The 22,170-nt window shown below is 38.5% G+C and overlaps 1 pseudogene; it reads left to right on the top strand.

The window, feature by feature from the left end:
- Positions 1 to 12,429, top strand: part of LOC101440726 (HAUS augmin-like complex subunit 4) — a 93,433-nt pseudogene extending 81,004 nt beyond the window's left edge.
- The last annotated feature ends 9,741 nt before the right edge of the window (positions 12,430 to 22,170 follow it).

Below are 22,170 nucleotides of genomic sequence, written 5' to 3' on the forward strand. Positions count from 1 at the left end.
TGCTACAGAGGCTTGGTGACAGTTGATGAGGATTACAAGAACAGACTGGGACTAGACAGATTGAGGATAACAGGCTTAGACAGTGGCGCTCAAAGTGTTTTCTGGAAGAGCAGTATTAGCATCTCCTGGGAACTTGTAAGACATGCAAATTCTTGGCAATATCCCAGACCTACTGAATTAGAATCCCCAGGGGTGCAGCCCAGAAATCAGTGTTATAATAAGTCCTCCAGGCAGTTCTGATGTATGCTAATGCTTGAAAACCACAGGGCTAAGGAGTTTGGACTATAAGCTATACGTAATAAATGACCACTCAGGTTATTGTTGCTCAATTCTAAACCCCCTTTAAATTCCTGTGCCCTTATATCACAGGACCCAGAATAATTCCCTGCTGCTGTCACTTAGAAGTGGAACTATGAGCCAAAACAAATACTCTTGGTCCCCAGTGCATTCCAGTCTTAAAGGATTATTCTACAGCACAGTTTCTCAATCTTGGCAACTTTGAGATTTTAGGATGGACAATTCTTTGCTTGGTTGGAGACTGCTGTATGCATTGTAGGATGTTCAACAGCCCACCTGTTCTCTATGACCAAATGCCAGTGGCACCAGCTACCCAAGGCAAGATCATCAAAAATGTCTCAGACATTGCCAAATGTTCTCAGGGGGTACAGAATTGTCCCAATTGAGAACCACTGTACTAAAGCATTTCCCATCTAAGATGTATAAAGTGGGAGTTGTTAGACTCCTCTGAGATTGTTCTTTTATAGATATATATATATATATACATACACATACATACATATATATACACACATACATATTATATATATACACATACACACACATATGCGTACATATATATATATAATCTTAGTGGTATCAGCACTAAATCAAGGCTGATTTTGGATAGGAAATTCTTCTAAAGGATAATTCTTCTAAAGTATGCCAACACTATTTTATCATAAAGATGATAATGAAAATGATAATGAACATCATGATGGAAAGAAAAACTTTATTATAATAGTTTAGCTAAAAGACTTTTAAATATGCTTCCCATTGAGAAAGCATCCAGAAATTTAAAGAATTAACTCCAGAGCTTTTCTGATGTAACAATGAAAGTCTATATTAAAAACATTATCAGCCCAGTAGAATCAATTTTTTAAAAGTTTTGGATAACAGTAATCTTCAAATTTGAGTGTACAATTACCTTAAGAGTTTGTTAAAAATTCCAGTTCCTAGGCCTTATTATCAAAGTTTCTGATTTAGTAGGCCAGGGTGAAACCCAGAAGACAACATTATAATTATAACTCCGGGTATTTTTGTTGATTAATTTAGTTTGATGCAAGTGTGTGCTGTAACTATACCCTGAGAAATGCCACTCTAGAGAATAGTAGGAACATTGAAAGTAGGGAAAATTGAGTTGCTTGCTAATTGAGAAATACTTTCTTTCCAGATACAGGTTTTAGTCTAGGTTATTAAACTGCCCCCTTCTATCTAAACAAGTTTGCAGGTGATGTTGCAATGAGGGAAACGGTCCTCAGATAAAACAAGAGGCACAATTTTTAGCTCATTAAAATGAGGCAGTAGATACAACACTAAAGGTGATGATTGTCAAGGAGAAATAACCCTTGTGAGTGCCACATCTCTTGATATGTAAACATAAACCATAATATCAGATTTTTATGTCAGCTCTTCTTATTTTTAAATGATAGCTAATAGTAACTCAATTTCTGTTCTGGCTCCCAATTTTTCAGCATAGATTTGCACCATGTTTTTTTTTTTTAATTTTTTATTGACATATATCATTCATACATGAACATGCATAAACAATAAATGTATAGTAAAGGTTGTGAACTTACAAAATAAACATACATAACATCACACAGGGGTCTCATATATCACCCCTCCACCAACTCTTTGCATTGGTGTGAAACATTTGTTACAAACTATGCAAGAGCGTCATCAAAATATCACTACCAGCTATAGTTCTTATCTTACATTTGGTGTATTTTCTCCCAACCCATACTATGTTTTTTAATATATTTTTGTTACAAATATTGTGAACGTGCAAAACAACCATACAGATGTGTAGATTTCCCATACAGCTCCACACCCTGGTGGAACATTGGTTACAGATTATGAGACAATATCATCAGACTATTACTACCAGTCATGGTCCATAGCATACTTTTATGTGGCATAGGGATTATATCAACCAGTTCACAGAGGGACTAGTGAGACGTCATAGTAAAGGCCCTGCTTGAATTCTACCTCCTCTTTATAAATAAATCCCTCACTGCCGTTTGTTGTTGTGTTGTTTGCACTGAGTGCCTAAATATGCCACGCACTGAACTAACTGCTGCAAACTGAGGTATAGACAGACAGATAGATAGATAGATAGATAGATAGATAGATAGATAGATAGATAGATATAGATAGAGAGAGAGATGATAGGAGATAGATAGCAGAGGTAGAGATTAAATAAATGATAGATTAGATATAGATAGGTATAGGTTGATTGGTAGATATGCCATAGAGAGATATAGATTAGATAAATGATTGGTAAATGAATAGATAAAAAGATATAAATAAATGACAGATGATGATAGATAATAGATGACAGGTTAGATATACAGGTAGATTTATAGTATGAATTATATCTGCTCTAGATGAACAAAGTATTACAGTTGAAGTCTTGATATTAAAGGGAATGCTTTTATAGACTACTCAGTTCTAATATAATGCAGTTCACTAATGCCCAAATGAAATCTGCTTTATGACAAATGTAAATTTACTAACAGCTCTTCTTATTTTTGACAGAGAAGGAAACACTACACCATTCTGGGTAAAACTGAAATCCAGAAAGTAATATTGAAATATATCTTTTTAAAGTGTATCTTAAAATTGAAAAAAAAAAATCGATAGTTCTTTCCTGACAAAAGCTGAGGAGCTCTATGAAACCATTATCATTGCAGCAGTCCTGAGAAGAATAAATTTACAGAAATTCCAAGGTGCCAAATTTATAGAATTGGAAGACTTTGGTAGTTCCAGAATCTTTACAAGTTTCTGAAGTAAAAAATAAAAACAGAAATCCCTTAAGAAAAGGAAATACTGTTAAGGAAGATTACGTCAACCAGGATGAACTTTGAGAATTTGCATGGAGAAAACTTGAGAAATTTCTGCGTTTAATATAAAGTTCTTGATGCAAGAATCCCTCTGGTTTAGGGATTTGCATGGAGCACAGAAGAGAACATGCATTGGAAAAAGAAGCAGGCAATGAAAAAGAATCAGGACCAAATTATTTTTGTAAATTGTTTAAATCATTGCTTCACAATGAATTGTGGGACAGGAAAATTCTTCCTTGTAGAGGATTGCCCTCAATATTATAGGATGTTTAACCTCTCTGCCTCCTATTCAAAATACCAGTTGTGCCCTGTGCTGCACAGCAATTATGATGACCATGAGGCAAGAAAAATACCCATTCCTATTAAATGCTCTTTAATGGTACAGAACCACCCCCCATTTGGAACCATTAATTAATTATATCTGTATTGCAGCCACTGATTTAATGCATGGTAAAAACTTGTTTAAAAATTATACCATCTTCCCTTGAGATTTGCTCAAATACAATGTGAATTAATAGCATCTAAAGAAAAGGAGCACTCATATATAATTAGAGAGAAAACCCTGAATCCCACAAGTCCACCGATATTTTTAGTTATGATTCTGGAGGACATTGGATATAAAGGTGTGAGAGGTCAGGCTTCAAACCCACCCTCCCATTCTGAGAGGCAACCTGGAGAGAACATCTGTTTGGATGTTACCCTGATATGTTTCACTACAAGTCATCTTTATTGTCCTCTCCCTTTAATTCCAGGAGTTGAAGAGAGGCATTTCCAATATTTCTTTTCCATTCAATGTATCCCAGTTATTATCACAATGCAGGTTCAGCAAATTTATATTTATACCATTTATATTTCTAGCACACTGTTAAATACTGGATGGAAAATGACCAAGACATGGTACAGACCTCAAAAAACTCTAAGTCTTGTAGGGGATAAACACAAGTAAACAAGGAATCTAGGGAAGTGGATGTGGCTCAAGAGATTGAGTCACACCCCATCTACCATAGGGAAGGTCCAGGGTTCAATTCCCAGGACCTCCTGGTGAAGGCAAGCTGGCCCACATGGTGAGCTGGCCCAAGTGAAGAGCTGGCTCACACAGAGTGCTGGCCCATGTGGAGAGCTGGTGCAGCAAGATGATGCAAGAAAAAGAGGCACAGACAACGAGAAAGATGGCAGCAGAGTAAGATGCTCCTAAAGTCAGCTCCTGCTACAGGGCAGTTAGTAAACATCCAGAGCTATCTGGAGCTAACTGAAGTACCTGTTTGGGGGCTTCAGGAGCCAGAAGAACATCCTGCACCTTCCTTGGATGAATGGAGGGAGGAGACTGCCCATCTGCAGAGAAAACTCATAAGTAGGGCCCTCCATGCCCCAGAGGCTGGTACCCCTTCTGAGAACAGCTAAAGTTTGAACCTGTCCAAGCCAGACTGAGGCCGGGAGCTGCCATCTTAACTCCATGCCTGACATGAGGGGAAGCTGAAAATCACAGTGCTGGTGGAGACTGGCTTCTTACCATCCATTTCAGATTGCAGCTCTAGCCTAGGCCCCAGTGCCACCTCCAGCAGGGAGAAAGCTGTGGGGACCTGTTTCAGCCTCTCTGAGAAATTACTGGCCAAGCCACAGAGGCCAGTGATTATACTACTCTGGTGGCACAAGCCACCCTAGGAGCTGTTCTGTGGCTGCAATTGGAAGCTCCATTTCCCAAAAATGGGAAGAGCTGCCAATTTCAGCTACTGATTGGTAGACTTGGCTGCCAGCTAAGGTATAACCCTGGAAACAGCTGGGGTGAGAATCTGCCTAAGTCAGAAAGAGGCCAGTGGCTGCCATTTTGACTTCACTCCCATCCTGAGGGGAAGCCAGAACCGAACATCACAGCAATGGTAGAAACTGGTTCCTTACACCTAGATCGGCCAACAACACTAACCTAGGCTTTAGCCCCACCTCTGGCAGGGAGGAGGCTGGCAGGCCCTGCACCAGCCTATCCAGATAATTACAGATGCCTTTGGCTGGCACAGACTAAATCAGAAGTATATTGGGGCAACTGTGGTCATCTTGGACCCACACTGCATAGATTGCTGCCCACACCTGGAGCTCCATCCCTGCCTCAGGCGGGGGAAATGAGGCATGAAGTTTCATCATTCTCTCTGGGCAACTGCAATCTAGGCTTGCACAGCTTAGATTATTCCATACAGCTGTGGCTCTGTCCCTAACCCTGGCAAAGGAGAAAGTTGGGAGAAGCTTCATTGGTCCCTGGTGCAATGAGAGCAGCTTGAGCCTCCACAGCTTATAGCACCAAGAATAACCTTGGTCCTACTGTACAACCAGCAAGGGAGAAAGGGCAGGAAGCCCTAAACTAAAGAGAAAAACTGCACCCAGAATAAATACTCCCGTAATCCAGATGCCAAGACACCAATCAAAAATTACAATCCACACCAAGAAACAGAAAGCTATGGCCCAGTTAAAGGAACAAGATAAGCCTCCAGGTGACAAAAAAGATTTGAGACAACTGATCATACGTGTTCAAACAAATCTCCTTAATAAATTCAATGAGATGGCTAAAGAGATTAAAGATATTAAGAAGACATTGGATGAGTACAAAGATGAATTTGAAAGCATACATAGAAAAATATCAGATCTTATGGGAATGAAAGGGGCAATAAATGAAATTAAAAAGCATTGGAATCATATAATAGCAGATTTGAGGAGGCAGAAGAAAGGATTGGTGAGCTTGAAGAAATGGTTCTGAAAGTGAACATACAAAAGAACAGACGAAGAAAAGAATGAAAAAAATTGAACAAGGTCTCAGAGAACTAAATGACAGTAAAATACAAGTAAACATATGTGTAAAGGGGTCCCAGAAGGAGAAGAGAAGGGAAAAGGGGCAAAAGGAATACTTAAAGAAATAATGGTAGAAAATTTCCCAACCCTACTGAAGGACATAGATATCCCTGTCCAAGAAGCACAACATATTCCCACCAAAAAAAATCCAAATAGACCAACTCCAACACACATACTCATTAGAATGTTAAATGCCAAAGACAAAGAGAGAATTCTGAGAACAGCAAGAGAAAAGCAATGCGTAATATGTAAGGGATCCTCAATAAGATTAAGTGCTGATTTCTCACCAGAAACCATGGAGGCAAGAAGAGAGTGGTCTAATATATTTAAGATACTACAAGAGAAAAATTTCCAGTCAAGAACCTTATATCCAGCAAGACTGTCTTTCAAAAATGAGGGTGAGATTAGAATACTCACAGATAAACAGAAACTGAGAGAATTTCTAAGAGACCAGATTTTCAAGAAAAACTAAAGGGTGTGCTACAGCCTGAAAAGAAAATACAGGAGAGAGAGAGGCCTGGAAGAGAGTCCAAAAGTGAAGATTATATCAATAAAAATAACTAAAATTGTCAAGAGTGGTGAAAATAAAATATGAGAGGCAAAACTCAAATAGTCAGGAATAAACTTAACCAATGATGTAAAGCACTTGTATTCAGAAAACTGCAACTCAATGTTATAAGAAATTAAAATGCCCTAAACAACTGGAAGAACATTCCATATTTATGGATTGGAAGACTAAATATCATTAAGATGTCAATTCTACTCAAATTGATATGCAGATTCAATGCAATCCTGATAATTCCACTAGCATGGTCATCAAATTTATTTGGAAGGGTAAGGGGTCCTGAATAGCCAGAAATATCACAAAAAAGAAAGGTAAACCATCATCTCCAGACTTTAAATCATGTTACCTAGCTAAAGTGTCAAAAACAGCAGGGTACTGGCATAAAGACAGACACATAGACCAATGGAAGCAAATTGATGGTTCAGAAACAGACCTTACATGCATGATCAAGTAATTTTGACTAGCTTGTAAAACCAACCCAGCTTGGGCAGAACTGTCCATTTAACAGATGGTGCTGAAAGAATTGGATATCCATAGCCAAAAGAAGGAAAGAGGACCCCTATCTCACCCCTTATCCAAAAATTAGCTCAAAATGGATTAAAAAATACTAAATATGAAAGCAAGAACCATAAAACTTCTAGAAGAAATGGTAGGAAAATATCTTCAAGACCTGGTGGTAAGTGGTGGATTCTTAAAAGAGATAAGAGGAGGACTGAGATGGACTACTGATGTTTAAAGTATGTAGAAGTTTTAATTAGCTTTGCTGTAAAAGTGTGGAAATATAGAGTGGATGGTAACACATAATGAGTAAAAGCTAGTTTATAAATGGAGATATAGCTGAAAATGGTAGTCTAGGTATGTAAATGCCAATTGACAGAATGCTAGAGAAAAATCTAGGAACTGGATAGCACAGTAAACCAAGAGGTGGATGAGAATTGTGGTTGATGGTACAGATGCGAGAGTGTCCTTTGTTAGCTAGAGGAAATGCGCATCACTACTGCAGGGTGTTAGAAATTGGAGAAGCATGGGAAAAATACAGCTGGAGTGACCTATGGACTGTGGTTAGCAATAATAATATAATATTCTTTCATCTATTAAAAAGATGTACTGTGTTGATAATGAGGCAGTTGGAAAATGTGAGCCAAATGTACACTATGGACATGGTAACAATCAGATGATATTATCATATCTGTAGCAAATTTCCACCACAGTGTGTGGGTTGATGGAGGGGTGTTGTTTGGGAATTTTGCACATGTGAATGATTGTTTTATAAGTTTACAACTTCTGTCATAAAAAATTATATATATAAAATAACAACAGCTTGGGTTGGGGGAAAACACACCAAATGTAAGATAAAGGCCATGATTAGTAGTAAGATTTTGACAATATTCTTTCATAAATTTGTAACAAACTTTTCATGACAATGCAAGGTGTTTGTGGAGGGTTGATATATGGGACCCCTGTATGATGTTATGCATGCTTGCTTTGTAAGTTCACAACTTTTATTATACGCTTAATTGTTTCTCTATGTTCATATATAAATGATATAAAGATAATACTAATAGGGTTGGTTGGGGGAAAAATACTTTGGTTAGTAGTAATATTTTGACAGTGCTCTTTAATCATTAGTTAAAAAGGTTTAACAACAATGCAAGTTATTGGTGGTGGGGTGAGTTGTGAGAGTCCTGTGTGATGTTATGTATATTTGTTGTTTAAATTCACAACTATTATTGCATCCTGGTTGTTTATGTTTGTTTATGTATGAGTGATACACTTCAATAAATTAATTTTTTAAAAATGGGAAGAAAAAAATAAAAGAAAGAAAAAGAGACACAGAAGAGAGACAATAAGCAGACCGGGAAGGTGGCACAAGAGATTGCACATCTGTCTCTCACTCCAGAAGGTCCCAGGATTGGTTCCTGGTGCCACCTAAAGCGAAGACAAACAGACACAGTAGAATACACAGTGGATGGATACAGAAAGCAGACAGTGAGCCCAAAACAATGGGGGCTGGAGTAATAAATAAAGAAATCTTTAAAAATATTTATATATAGATTGTGATAAACACTAAAATAGCTGACAGTAAAATTCTGAGGCAGGACAGAGAAGGAAGTGAATAACCCTATCACGGATAGAGAAGGCATTTGGGAAGATACTCAAATGGTGCATTCTGAATCATAAATGCACACTGATCAGGTGAACAGTCAGGGATATGTATTGTAAGCACCATGATTGGCATATGGAAGAAAGTCTTTAACCAACATGGTCACTTCATGAAACTCAAAATATTCCAATATTCCTGTAAAGAAGGGCAGGGAAGAAATAGAATTAAGGCTAGAGATTTAGTTAGAATCAGCTCATTAAGGAGTTTGTACATATCAGAAGACAATTTCATGCGTAAAACCCTCAAATAAAAGTCCATTGTGACAGAGTACTACTCACCAAAGAGAATGAATGAACTATTGCACATATAACGACATGGATGAATCTCAAAATATTTATGTTATGTGTAAGAAGCCAGCCAGAATAGAGTGTATATTGCATCATTTCATTTATAAAAAACTCTAGAAAATACAACCAAATCTACAGTTATAGAAAATAGGTCCATGGTTGCCTGAAGATAGGGGTGGGGTGGTTGAGTTAGGTGGCTGAGGGATATTATGAAGTGTGAGGAAACTTTGGGGGGAGGTGATAAGTATGTTCACTATCTTGCTTGTGAAAATAGTTTCATGGATGTGTTCATAATGATGTCAGAAGTTATGAAAATGTACACTTCAAACATGTCATTTGTTTCATGCTAATTACATGTTTAATCAAGCTGTCAAAAAATCAAACAGGGAAAAATGGGTATTACATATCACATTCAACTGATATGGATAAAAATACTCTGTGAGAAGGCACATGGAAGTGAAAATATTAATTTCCTGGTGGAGTGGTGTGGAGCTGTTGCTACACAGAGCACCATGGGTACACAGGCTCAGGCACAACAGAAACCTTCCAGCAAATGACCACCTTATTACTTCCCCCGCACAAAGGATCTAAAAAAGCTGAGGAAGAGATTCCATTTTAGCTGGTCTTCTGGGGAGGCCAACTGCTTGGGTCGGGTCAGTGGATGGCAGCTCCAAGCACTCAGGTCACATCAGAGAGGCAAATCTACACTGCCCCAGGGCAGCGTCGTTATACAACCTAAGGAGAGGGGACCCTGCCACTGAGAGTTCCCATCCTCAGAAGCAGCTGGGGCTGCTTGTTCCTGATTTCCAAGTTTAAAGTCTGGTCAGGTCTTTTCATTAGTTCTAACATCTCCCTTGGGCTGTAGAATGGAAAGAGATTGAAACATCTGTGCACAACAGAAAAGGAGGGAAAGGAAGCGAGAAAGGGATAGGCAAGGTCTGAGCTGTTGAGTGCGTATCTGTGATTTCCCAGTGAGTGGTGTAAGAGTTGGGTGGAGCACAACCTCTGTGCTGTTTCATCCTCTCCCCTAACCCTGCCTTCCACTGCTGTACTGCCGGTTCTCCCTTCCCCCAGCCCCTGCCCTGCGCTCCAGTGAGAGGTTCCTGGGCCCCCAGTGCCCAGGTGTCCTGGGGTGTTGACGCCAAAGGCCGCCCCCCCACCCCCACCCCCACCCCAGCCTCCTCCGCACTGCTTCAGGAACTTCAGCTGCCACTTGATAGAATTCCAAGAAAATCAAAAGGCATCTGGGGATACCTGCTCACCTGGAGAAGGCATGGAAATAGTCCCAACAGGGTAAGGATAGTCATTTGCAAGCAAGTGACTTGATAACTTATCCAGAGACCTTAGACAGGTTCTTGTCATTATATATTAAAAAAATGTATAATATAGTGTTCACCAGTATGGGTTTGTCTCACAGAAGCCTCTGTTTCTGGAGAAACTAGAATAACGTGGAGATTCTTCAGCACTTTTATTGGAAAACAGATTGTACCAAGTGTATCTGTTGGGTATTTGCTTGTGTAGTGGACTAAAAACTCAAGATACTGCTCTGGTGCATCAGCAAGCATATACTAAAGATAAGGGGGACCAGAAAATTCTTTGAAGGCTGCCTTTTTACATGTCTTTCCATACCTTGTTCTCAAAAATCTCATATTCCTTATGTATCTTCAATTCTTTGTGTATTGCAGATCCTCTCTATATCTTGATTCCTTTGAAGATTTAAATTCTATGTTCTGACCATTTCCATAGTGAATACATCAATACCTGAGGAAAAAACATATGTCTTATCCTCCAAAGGATTTGTCTCTGATGGAAATTCGAGTGTTTGGTAAGTGTGAGTAAACAGAAGACCCCAGCAGAGTGTGTACAAGAAAAGAGATGGAAAGAAAGCCCCTTTGGCATAAGGAATAACCAAAGGTTCCCCGATTTCTTTCATCTATTTTCTAGATAGATGGGCTGCCTTCTATTGCACATGGGTTACTCATGAGAATTTGGTTAGTTAGTTTTTTACTTACTCTGACACCTTCTCTCAATCTTACTTCTGTGATTAGGGATCTCATCCAAGGTTGGAACTTTACATTTCATTTTTCTTCCTAAATACCTTAAGGTAATATTTTCAATTCCATTTATCTAATACTTTCCAACTGCATTTCCATTTTCTAAGATCTTAATTTTATTAGTGTCATTGTGTAATATCTGATTAATATCCTTGCATGTAACATAAATACTTGTTACTTTGAGTGTTTCCTATTTATTTGTGCATTAAAAAAAAAAAAAAACTCATTAGATTTAGAAATCTTCCAAAGCCAAACACTTAGTTTTTTTTGTAGATGAGTATTCATTAAGTGTTCTGCTCCATTTTATAAAGTTGGAGCCCTTACCTCCTTGGATTTGGACCCTGTGGGGGATATGCCTTTAAGTGTGTAGCCAACAGCTTCTTCCTTGTAACCTGAGTGGATGGAACCTGTTACAGAAGCCATACTTCAGCAAGCCCCTGCTGAGTCTCTTACAGCATGTGCACCCAAGTGGCTTAAGCCTCACCCTGGCAAAGGAGCAGGCTCAGGCATGGAAGGAAGCTAGACTGCATAAGATAGTATGGTTGAGGACTGAGATTTTATGGTCATCCAAGAGCTGCTTATGGACTACTATGTGAAGATACAAGATACAAATTGAACTTCTGAGGAGAAAAAGTTTCATGAGACCCTGGAACACTAGCTACTTGTGACTAACCTGGCACAGCTCTTAGGTCGCAGCCAGGAGAAAGAAATACGTCTGCTACTCAGGCTCCAGAAAGTGCATCTGCTGGAGCTCATGCCACCCTTGGAGAATTTTGTGTGGGTAAGAGCTCAGCTACAGCTGGAAGTGGAGGAACAGCTCAAGAAGAAGTGCTTCAGTCTGCTCTGCTACCTTCATCCCAATTCATATTCAGCAAATGAAACCCTGAGGGCAGTAAAGGTATGGAAATTGACAGATATCCTGGTGGGTGAGAAGCAGCAGTGACAAGACTCCAAAGGCCAGAAGAAGGAGTAGATGGTATTGCTGGAGAAACAGTGCCACCTATTCCCAGAGCCTTCTCCAGAAGCACTGGCTGAAGATTCATTCAGTCTGAGCTAGACCTGGAGATCAAGTGCAGTGCTATGATCCTTAAGCTGAGGAGGAGGAACAGAAGATTTTTTCTGACACACTTCCAAGAAAGTGAAAGTCCATCTTCTCATTGGGGACCATTTGGAGGGGGCCATTTGCCTTCAAGAACAGGGCATGGAAAAATCCCAACAGGCCCTAAACACCTATGAGGCCATTGGGGAGGAGTTTGACAGGTTGGTAGAAAAGTACACTCAACGCATGTAGGCAATTAAGAACAATCCCTGGGCCTTCCAGGAGTTCAACAAGGCCTACTGCTGTGCCCTGGCAGCCAGGAAGCATGCCTTCCTCAGAACCCATGCCTCCTTCCCTTCCTGATAAAAGAACCCCTAGGATCGCCATCACTACATAGGAGTATGGGAATACTTGCTTAAAATACTGCAGTCATTTGGGCACTCTCTTGGTTTCTCTTTCTTATTTACAATGACTGGATCTCTTTTGGAAAATGTAGCAGATTTTTAAGTTTTATGCACAGCTGTTTATGAGTATCAGCCCTGAATAGTATTGGATTATCTCTTGAGTAAACTGATGATGTTTAAAAAAAAAAAGGGTGGACATGGGAGCGATGGAAAGAGACATTTCTTCACCTACTTCTCCATTCAATTAATCAGATATTTATTGAGCACCTTTTCTATGCCAGATACTATTGATATTGAGAATACTTTCATAAACAATGCTGAAAAATCATTGTCCTTGTAGAGTTTATGGCGTGAGCATATCCATCATTAAATCTGATTTAGCCATAAAACTTGATTTAAAATTTTAAACAGAAAAATGCAATGTGAATTTTATTTGTAAATTGTTATTTCCGAAATCACTGTCACTGCATTCATCTCTTTCTTTCTTTCTTTTTTCTTTCCTTCTTTCTACTTATCTACCGAAACACATGTGCTAGTCCATCTTCATATAATGTCTTTTCTAGCCTTCTGCTTATTCATCTTTCAAATTTCTATTAATTCTCCAGACAGAACTAGAGTCCCCCCCTTGGTGAGGTCTTTCCTAAGCTTAGTACGTGTAGTGGAACACTCCTTCTTTTGCGTCTTCACAAAGCCTCAAACATATTCTATCATATAACCTGTTAAACTATCTTTCATTTATTTATGGGCATATGTCTTTTTCCCACTAGATTGTCAGCTTTATGAAAACCAATATCTATGTAGCTCCAGCTGTATATCATCAAAGTATCTCAATTATTGGTAAATACTTTTGCAAGAATTAATGCAACGCTTTTCATTCCAACCTTAGTACATGTATTCTAAGGCATTAATGGTAAAGAGAAGCAGTCTGCTGCACCAACTTCAGTCTACCAGGGGTTGTCAGGAGCACTGTGCTGACAAGGATTCTAATATGGTTTCTAGGTTCCAGGAGACAGTCAGGTTTATTTAGCGATGTCTGCTATGGATTTAGAAGGAGATTACAGGGACACAAGTGCCACATACCTGTAAGCATGAATTCACCAGAGCTAAGGGTAACCATAAAAGTTGCACAAATCTTGGAAAGGCGTCCAGCTTCTCATAGTAAGTGATATGTGAAAGGCAAGATGATTTTGTGAAAATATCAAAGGACAGAGTGATCTGGGTTACAAAGAACATAATACGATCAGCCAGTTCTTTACAGATTACAATAGGTCTTCGATCATAATTTAATTGGATTCTTACAAAGATTCTGGGAGATAACTAGGCCAGGAACTATTGTCCTTTTGGATGAGAATAAGAGACTCCCAAAACTTAAAATTTTCCCTGGAGCCAATAAATGAGGGAAAATAGGAACAGTGTGCCAGTAAGTCTCTGTTTCCTCTTTCTCTCTCTCTCTGTCTCCCTCTCTCTTCCCCACCCCCTACCCCACATTCTCCTCTCTCTTCTCCCCAATTCCCTGTCTTTCTCTCCTTCTCTCTTTTTTTTTTCTTTAGTATTACTGTCACTTTATCAAGTTGAACATATGTAAATCTTCATTTGATAGTTAAAGATCCTTGTACATAGGGGGTCATTATTTTGAACACAGGTGATAGTTATACATAATTGTAGATGAGGGTACAGGAAGTAAACACGATGAAGTCAGATTTTAATATTTTAATATTAAATGTTTAATATATTATATTTATTATTTAAAATATTATCATTGATTTTTTTCTTTTGCTCAAGGTGTTAAGCAGAATAAAGGATTCTTATTATGTGGGTCTAGCTTGTTTAACCTTGACATTAAAATGTTGATTCTTGAGGGTTTTGTATATATGTATTAATAAACATTATCTTTGTAAATGAAATAATATTAAACTATAACTAAAGAATTCCCTCTTTATTTCTGTAGTGTTTTGACTATATCAGGAAATTGCATTTATAAAATCTCCTTTGGCCAGAAACAATGTTGTCCTCTGGATAGGAAACATTTCTTCTTCAATGAAGACATTTTTTTTTCTTTTTATGGGAACTCAACTATTCTCTAATTCCCCTGGTGGGATATGCATTAATATAGTAAAACAGAGTTTACTCTCAACAGCTGCGTCTTGCACCTGTGCAGTATTTTTTTTTAATCCCTTTTCATTGCTGTGTGATAGAGAGGAAAGCAGGGGAAAGAATGCTTTCTGAGACCTTCCAACTGAGATTTTTAATGCATTATTAGGAACAGAAATCCTCAGTGGGATGAAAACAAACCCATTAGGAATTAGGCTTAGGGAACCAGATATATATATGTGGCATTTCCCCAACCGACACTGAGATTGACATTGAGACCTACACTGGTCATTTTCTGGTTCCTCTCCAATCTGTCATACTAAGGTCCCCCAGATAATTTCATCTCTTTCCTTCTTTGATCCATGTCCTATAGAGCAGAGGTATTTATTTTGCCACCCTGGCATTGTGTGAGCATCATCGGCCAAAACAGAAACACAATCAACTTCACTCTAGGCCTGCTCTGCATCATTAAGCATTAATGAAGTAATCCCTAATTGTTTCTCATTTCCGGGCTTCCAGACTCCTTATTGCATGGTGCTTGTGTGCAGCTGCCCTTGGAAGTCAAGTTAACTCTTCCAACTGTTGAGATGGCAGGCGTATGCTTCCCCGTGGAGGCAAAGCCATTAGCCTGCTATGAGTTGGAAGGCAAAGGAAGGAGAAAGAGATGTTCCTGATCATAGGCATCTAATAAGTGTCTTTCAAGCTGCTTTTAGCTGCCAATGCTTTCACCGCTAAATTCCAAGAGCCGTCACGCATGCTCAGCTTTGTGTGAAGATCTCTGCCTACTACCAAAAATACCTTACCTCTTCCATTGCTATTTCAAGAAATTTTCAGCAATAGACATGAGTAAATTATGAAAGATTTCTGAGGAAACTTCTCTAAAGGAAACATTGTAAATAATGTATATTAAAAGAAAATTGTTTGAAAAGCACAGCAAATTATAAGGAAAGAGGTCAATCAATTTATACCATCACACATGGTGAAAGTTTCTCTTATGCCTAGTATATACACACCGAGAAAAAAAAATGCTTTAGTTGTGTGTTAGTAAAATGAATTCCTCTCACCAGAAATAGAAATAATCATCAACTTATATGCGTGTGTGGAGGGGGGAAGAAAGGTAATATTGCTGCTGGTTTTTAGAACAAAGTAAGCAGAGCAAATGCTAATAAAGACCGTCACTACACTTAATATAATAAGTGGATATTATTATAGTAGTATTATCTTAGCAGAGAGTTTTAGTTTAGTCAGAACCTCCCCATAAAGCCCATGTGGCAAATCTGGCTCAGAATTCATTGCCAATTTTATACTAGACAAATAAGACTTGAAATCTCTAAATGCAGCAAATGGTTCCTGTTGACCAAGTAGTAAAATAAAATTCAGGAAGGGGTAGTAGTTAGTTTGTGAAATTCAAAAACCTCAAGAGTTATTAGACAGAAGACTTTTCATTTTTAATGAGGGCTGTAGGGGATTTAGAATACACAAATGTGTGTGGTTTTGATTAAAAATATCAGTAATGTATTGCATGCGAACATTTAAACTAAGGCTAAATTGCAATAAAGTTTCTAAGGGGTCAGGTTACGTCAAAATGCATTCTAAAGAAGGCATTTGATTAATCCGATAACAAAGAAAGTACGTACCAATTATTTTCCACCTACTTTTGAAATATTACTCTCCCGTTTTGGAATCAGAAGTGTCCATGAAATATATACTTCATTAATTATCCACTCTGTCACAATTTTAGATGACCGCATTTCTGGATTAAGTAGGTACATCTGCCTCTTTTGACTTAGTTTGTCACCCTTGTTGGTCCAAGAATGGACTGCTATGGCAGTGCTCCTGTGAGGGCATGTGCTGGTGACCAAGAACTCTGCATGCCTGTCACTTCTCTTTGGTTTGTGTTGCAGTTGAGTGGGTCTGTCTTTGAGTGACTTCAGAGCCTGGGAGACAATCAGAAATCAGAATGACAACTTAGCTCAAAACCAACTTCCTCCTCATAAACTGATGTGCTTCAGAGGACAAGTGCCTGCAGCTGGCATTTTCATCACATATATAGGGCTTTAAGGTGTATACTTACTTTCAGTTGAAATTTGTGTCCCTAAACTACTCCATTCAGTCACAATCACATTTATAAATCAGCAGTGTTAGTCATACTCAATGTAATATGTTCCTATCAACTCTGTCCATTCCCACACATTGACAATCACCCTTATTAAAAATTCTACATATGTTAAGCTTCAGCTCCCCCTTATCAGCCTTCATTCTATTACCCAGTAACCTGTACTCTAGAGTTTAACTCCATGAGTTTACTCATTGTATTTAGCTCATATTGGTGAGACCATGCAATATTTGTGGCTGAAAAGGGTACTGTAGAAGATAGTCTAGGGACTATAGCACAGTGAACTCCATAGTGGATGAGGACTGTGGCTAATCGAACAAATACAAGAATGTTCTTCTATGTGCATCTCTATTACAAGGTGTCCAGAGTTTGATGATACACAGGAAAATACAACTAATGTAAGTTATGGACTATATAGTTAGCAGCAATATTGTAATGTTTTTGCATCAATGGCAAAGAAGGTACTACATCAATGTTATGGGTCAACATTCAGGGTAAAGAGGAGTATAGGATTTTTCCTTTTGGAATAATGAAAATGTTAGAAAATTAACTGAGGTGATAACAACACAACTCAGTGAGGAAATTGAGAACCACTGAGTGTACACTGTGGATGGCTTGTACAAGACAGGGGACGATATAACACAGTGAACCCTGTGGTGGATGATGGACTACGGTTAACAGTACAAATATGAGAACATTCTCTCATGAACTATAACAAAGAGTTAATACCTAGTGTTAACAATAGGGTGTTTTATAGGACAAATACACCAAATGTAAGCTATGGACTACAGTTAGCAATATTATCCATGCCCCCACCCCCCCAAGATGGCCCCCTTGTCTGTTGCTTGTGTGTTTTTTTTTGCTTATTGTTTGTACTCATTGTCTGCTCATTGTTTTTGTGCATTGTTGCTTTGATTTTACTTGTGATCTGCTCATCTGGTTTTTTTTTTTTTCCTTTAGGAGGCACCAAGAAGCAAACCCAGGCACACAAATACTTGAGCCACGTCCACTCCCTGCTCATTTGTTTTTGCTCATTGCACATTTTATTTTCTCATTTTCTGCTCATTGCTTTTGCATGTTGTCTGCTCATTGTTTTTGCTCTGTGTCTGCTCGTTGTTTGTTTCTCTTCTTTGGAAGACACTGAGAACTGAACTCTCGGGCACTCAGCTGCTTGAGCCACATCCTCTCTCCCAAATAATATTTTGATAATGTTCTTTCATCTTTGTAACAAATGTTTGGCAACAGCGCAAAGTGTTGGTGGGGGGGGTGATATATGGGAATCCTATATGTTATGCATGATTGTTTTGTAAGCACACACCTTCTATAATTGAAATAAAAAGCATGCATTCACTTAAAGCCATAAGATTTTCAGATCAGCACAGAAACTAAGGGTCCTCCTTATTTTATAGTTGAAGAAAATGGTGCCTAAAGAAGTGAAGGAACTCATTCATCTTGTAAATGTCAGAGCTATGGCTTGAACCTAGGTCTGCTGGTTCTCAGTACACCCAGAAACAAGGCTATTTCCACAGTCCCTTGATATTATCCCATTTTTTCAGGGCCCATACCAGTACAATTAGGCTGTATGTGCATTCTTGGTGTGAGCATTGTTTTTCTCTGTTCTACGATTTGTCTTGCTCTTGTACCACTAAAACCACCTTGCAAATATGAATGGGTGATTTACAAGAAAGCCTTTAAATGGAAATATGGTTTACTCAGTATACGTCCATCATTTTTTCCTGGGAAAACTTTAAAGCCTAGGTCCTACTGATATTTCATCATTATATCACCCTTTTTCTGGAATGCTTTGTAATGAAACAATTCTTCATTGTTCTCTCCCATTTCTGTACATTTTGCTTATGAGGCACTAACTTTCCTTTTGTCCCCAGAAATATTTTCAGGGATATTTGTTTCACAAATAGTCTTGGCAGATGAAGGTAGTACCCCTTTGAAGTAAAGGGCAGGTTTGCTTACTGCCTAGTTTATAAAAATAATGTTGCACTACGGAGTAAAGGACAGGTTTGTTTGCAGATCATTATGAAGAATTTGGATACTTTATGCTTTGAGTTCTTAAAGTGCAGTATAAACCCACAGGGGGTGGAGGGTAAGGGGAACCAGTGCAAATATGGTTGTGCTATAATAAAATCCTTTGTCTCTGACCCAAAGGTCTTGTGTCTCCTACTGCAACCATGAAACAGTTACAGGCCACCTTATAACATCCAAACAGGATATCCCAAAACAAATGTGGCACATATGATCCAATATCAACAGAACCTAGACCTGTTGAATGGCTCCCCAAGAAGGATAATAAACATACTGAATGGCTATATTTCCATTTAAAGGATCCCATGTGAATCAACTTTATATATATTTACAAGGTGACTTCAGTGGCACAAGAGTGGCTGTGACCATGTAACAGGGAAGAACTCCAGTCATACCAAGACTATGACTATGCTCAATGCCCCACCTGAACTGGTTTAGGTCCCTGAGAGTTGCACAGCATTAAAGGCTGTAGAAAGAAACTTGTTTCTGGGGTAAAATTTCAAATCCTTCCCATTTCTTGACACTCAAGGAGCTGTTCTAATGGCATTTATTAAACACTAATTAAGAACCAGGCATCATTTCTGATCCTCTACATGGATTATCTTATTTAGTTTTCATAACACCCCTTGAGGAAGGTACCTATATTATCCCCACTTTACAGATAAGGCAACTGAGACTAAAACTATATTCAGTGATTGGCTCCTTCATTAAGTGACTTTATATTCTGTGCTCTTAATCATAGATACGAGGGGTCCAACATGCTCTTGTTTTCCTCCAGATCATTGTTCACAAACTACAATCCTATACCATGCATTCCTATTGACCCAAGCCTGACTACAGAACGGAGCTAATCTTCCCAGCTTCTCCTTTTTTACTAGCTCCAAAGATTAACTCTCAATCCCGTTTCCAGGATAATCACTAGAGGGCATATAATAAACAGCAAATGGGGAAATTACAAAGAAGTCAAAAAATTTCAAAGTTGTTATAATCACCATTCTTTGTCTGTAGCCATTAGCACCCTGCTAACACCCAACCAAGTTGAACCATCCCCTTTAAATATATTTCAGAGTATGGTGTACCTTAAACTTCCCAAGAGGCCATATGTGGACCCCAGGGTCATAATCCTTACACAGGTCATAGAAAAATATTCCTGGGATCCCTATATTTAGGAAGCTATTATAAAACAATGGTGACCACTGTACATAAATGAGCAAATTTCATTTTCAAGACCTTTTCCCAGTGGGCAACAGACTAATTAACTTTGTTTTGTTTTATGATTTTCCTCCGTAGGCTTTTAAAGACAAAGATTATGTATATTCACTGATGAACCCAATTTCATCTCTCTCTCCCCTCTCGCTCCCTCTCTTTCTAGCTTGTAATCCCTAGTAGCTGAATGGCCCAGATGAAATAAAATACAATAAGTTATTTTCCTTTCCCATATCAAATCTGCCTTGGATCTCAGAAGCTTTGTCTGTGTTAATAATTGATCTTAAATTAGATGCAATTTGCAACCTCAAGGCAAAAATCATTGGTATTGCTTTTTTTTTTTTCCTCAGCTATTGGCCATCTGGGCTTCATTTGGCTTTAGGATAATGAACTCACCCCATTTTTCCTGTGTCTACATGGTTTTAAAGTTGAAAGTTTCACACCCCAGAAACTCCCTGAACCCCACGTAAACTAATATAGTTCATCACTTTACTTGACATAATAATTGTAAAGCATTCAGGTGATTCTGTAATTTGTGATTTGTAGCTTGGTGATGTAATATTATTAGGCCATTTGATTTGTGAACCTAGAATTCTTCACTGGGTTATTAATGGATAAATATTCTGTACTTGATGTGAAAAATGTCTGGGAATCAAAAAGATGCAGGAATGATTTCTGCCTCAACTACTGATTGGCTCAGTGGCTTTGTGCATGTTACTGAACTCTGTTAAGCTTCAAATTCCTCAGGAATAAAAAGAAAGAAAGTAGGAAGCGGATGTGGCTCAAGTAATTGGGCTCCCACCTACCACATGGGAGGTCCCTGGTTCAGTTCCTGGTGCCTCCTAAATAAGATAGTGAACTGGCATGACAGGCAGTCATAGCAAGCTGACACAACAAGAGACACAAGAAGAAAAAAAGCATAATGAGAGATACAAAAAGCAGGGAGTGGAGATTCCCAGTACCTCCTAAAGAGGGAAAGCAAGACAGCAAGCTGGCATGACAGGCAGGCACAGCAAGCTAACATAACAAGATGATGCAACAAGAGATGTAAGAAGAAAAACACAATGAGAGACACAACAAAGCAGCAAGTAGAGGTGACTCAAATGATTAGATACATATCACATATCAGAGGTCCCAGATTCAGTTCCTGGTGCCTTCTTAATAAACTAAGAAGAAAAACAGACACAGCAAGTGCAAACAATGAGGGGGTGGGGAGAAATAAATAAATAAATCTTAAAAAAAAAAAAAAGTAATGGTTCTACCATGAAAGTTAGAGTTAGGTAGTAAATAATATGAGACAGCTACCTGGACTCAAAAGTACTCAAAAATATTTACTCTTTCTCTCCTTACTTCTCTCCAACTTTCTACGGTCCATTTCACTGCAATAGGCCAGCTGGAATAATAAATTTTTACACCCTCAAATTATATGGATGCCCATAGTGAAGACAGGGTCTTTCAGTATATCTATGTAATAGGAACTCACTGTATGTTGATTTGATTCAAATATTTTCTTGAATTATTATAGAGGGAGGTAAGGGAGAGCTTCAGAAGGAGAGCAGGCTGTCAATTAAGCAGATAAAACTGTCCACACCATCAGAATTAAGTGTATCCAGGGTATGGAATAACTCTTCCTGTGAAGAAGGTTATGTATACAGTAGACAAGTACTTCCAGCTGTGCTGTCTTACCTGGCCTCCAATTAACCCTATTCCTACACTATGCAGTATAAAAAGAAAGGTGTTAAGAGGGTGTTAACAATAGGGCTGGGAGGGAAGGTTCAATCCATTCCAGATGTGGTAGTTGACACCCTGTGTTAACTTTGTTCTCAGTCTAACACCTCATATATCATTGACAATAGGCCAATCAGGAATCACACCAAATGGCTGATGTATCATGATTAGCTGCTAATAATTAAGGCTGGAATTCTTTTGAATGAAACAAATACTTTGGCAATGTGTTTCTCAGAATTTCCCACTAGATTTTTTTTTACCTGCCTTTGCAGTTATACCTTTTTCTTTTTTACTTGTCCTATTTGTAAAACCTGAGTATACTTTGTTTCCACCCCCCTTTTTTTTCCACACTATTTGGGCACCATGAGATATAATATCCTGAGCTGCATTGCAAAATCTAATTCATCAACAGGTATCTAGATTTAATTCTGCCTTTTTGCAGGTCAAGAGAGAGAAAAAGGCAAACAAGTTGTTCATATTAATTTGAAAAGGGTTTAGACCTAATAGACCTCTTGAACA

Source organism: Dasypus novemcinctus, chromosome 1, assembly GCF_030445035.2.
Source record: "Dasypus novemcinctus isolate mDasNov1 chromosome 1, mDasNov1.1.hap2, whole genome shotgun sequence".
Classification (NCBI taxonomy): domain Eukaryota; kingdom Metazoa; phylum Chordata; class Mammalia; order Cingulata; family Dasypodidae; genus Dasypus; species Dasypus novemcinctus.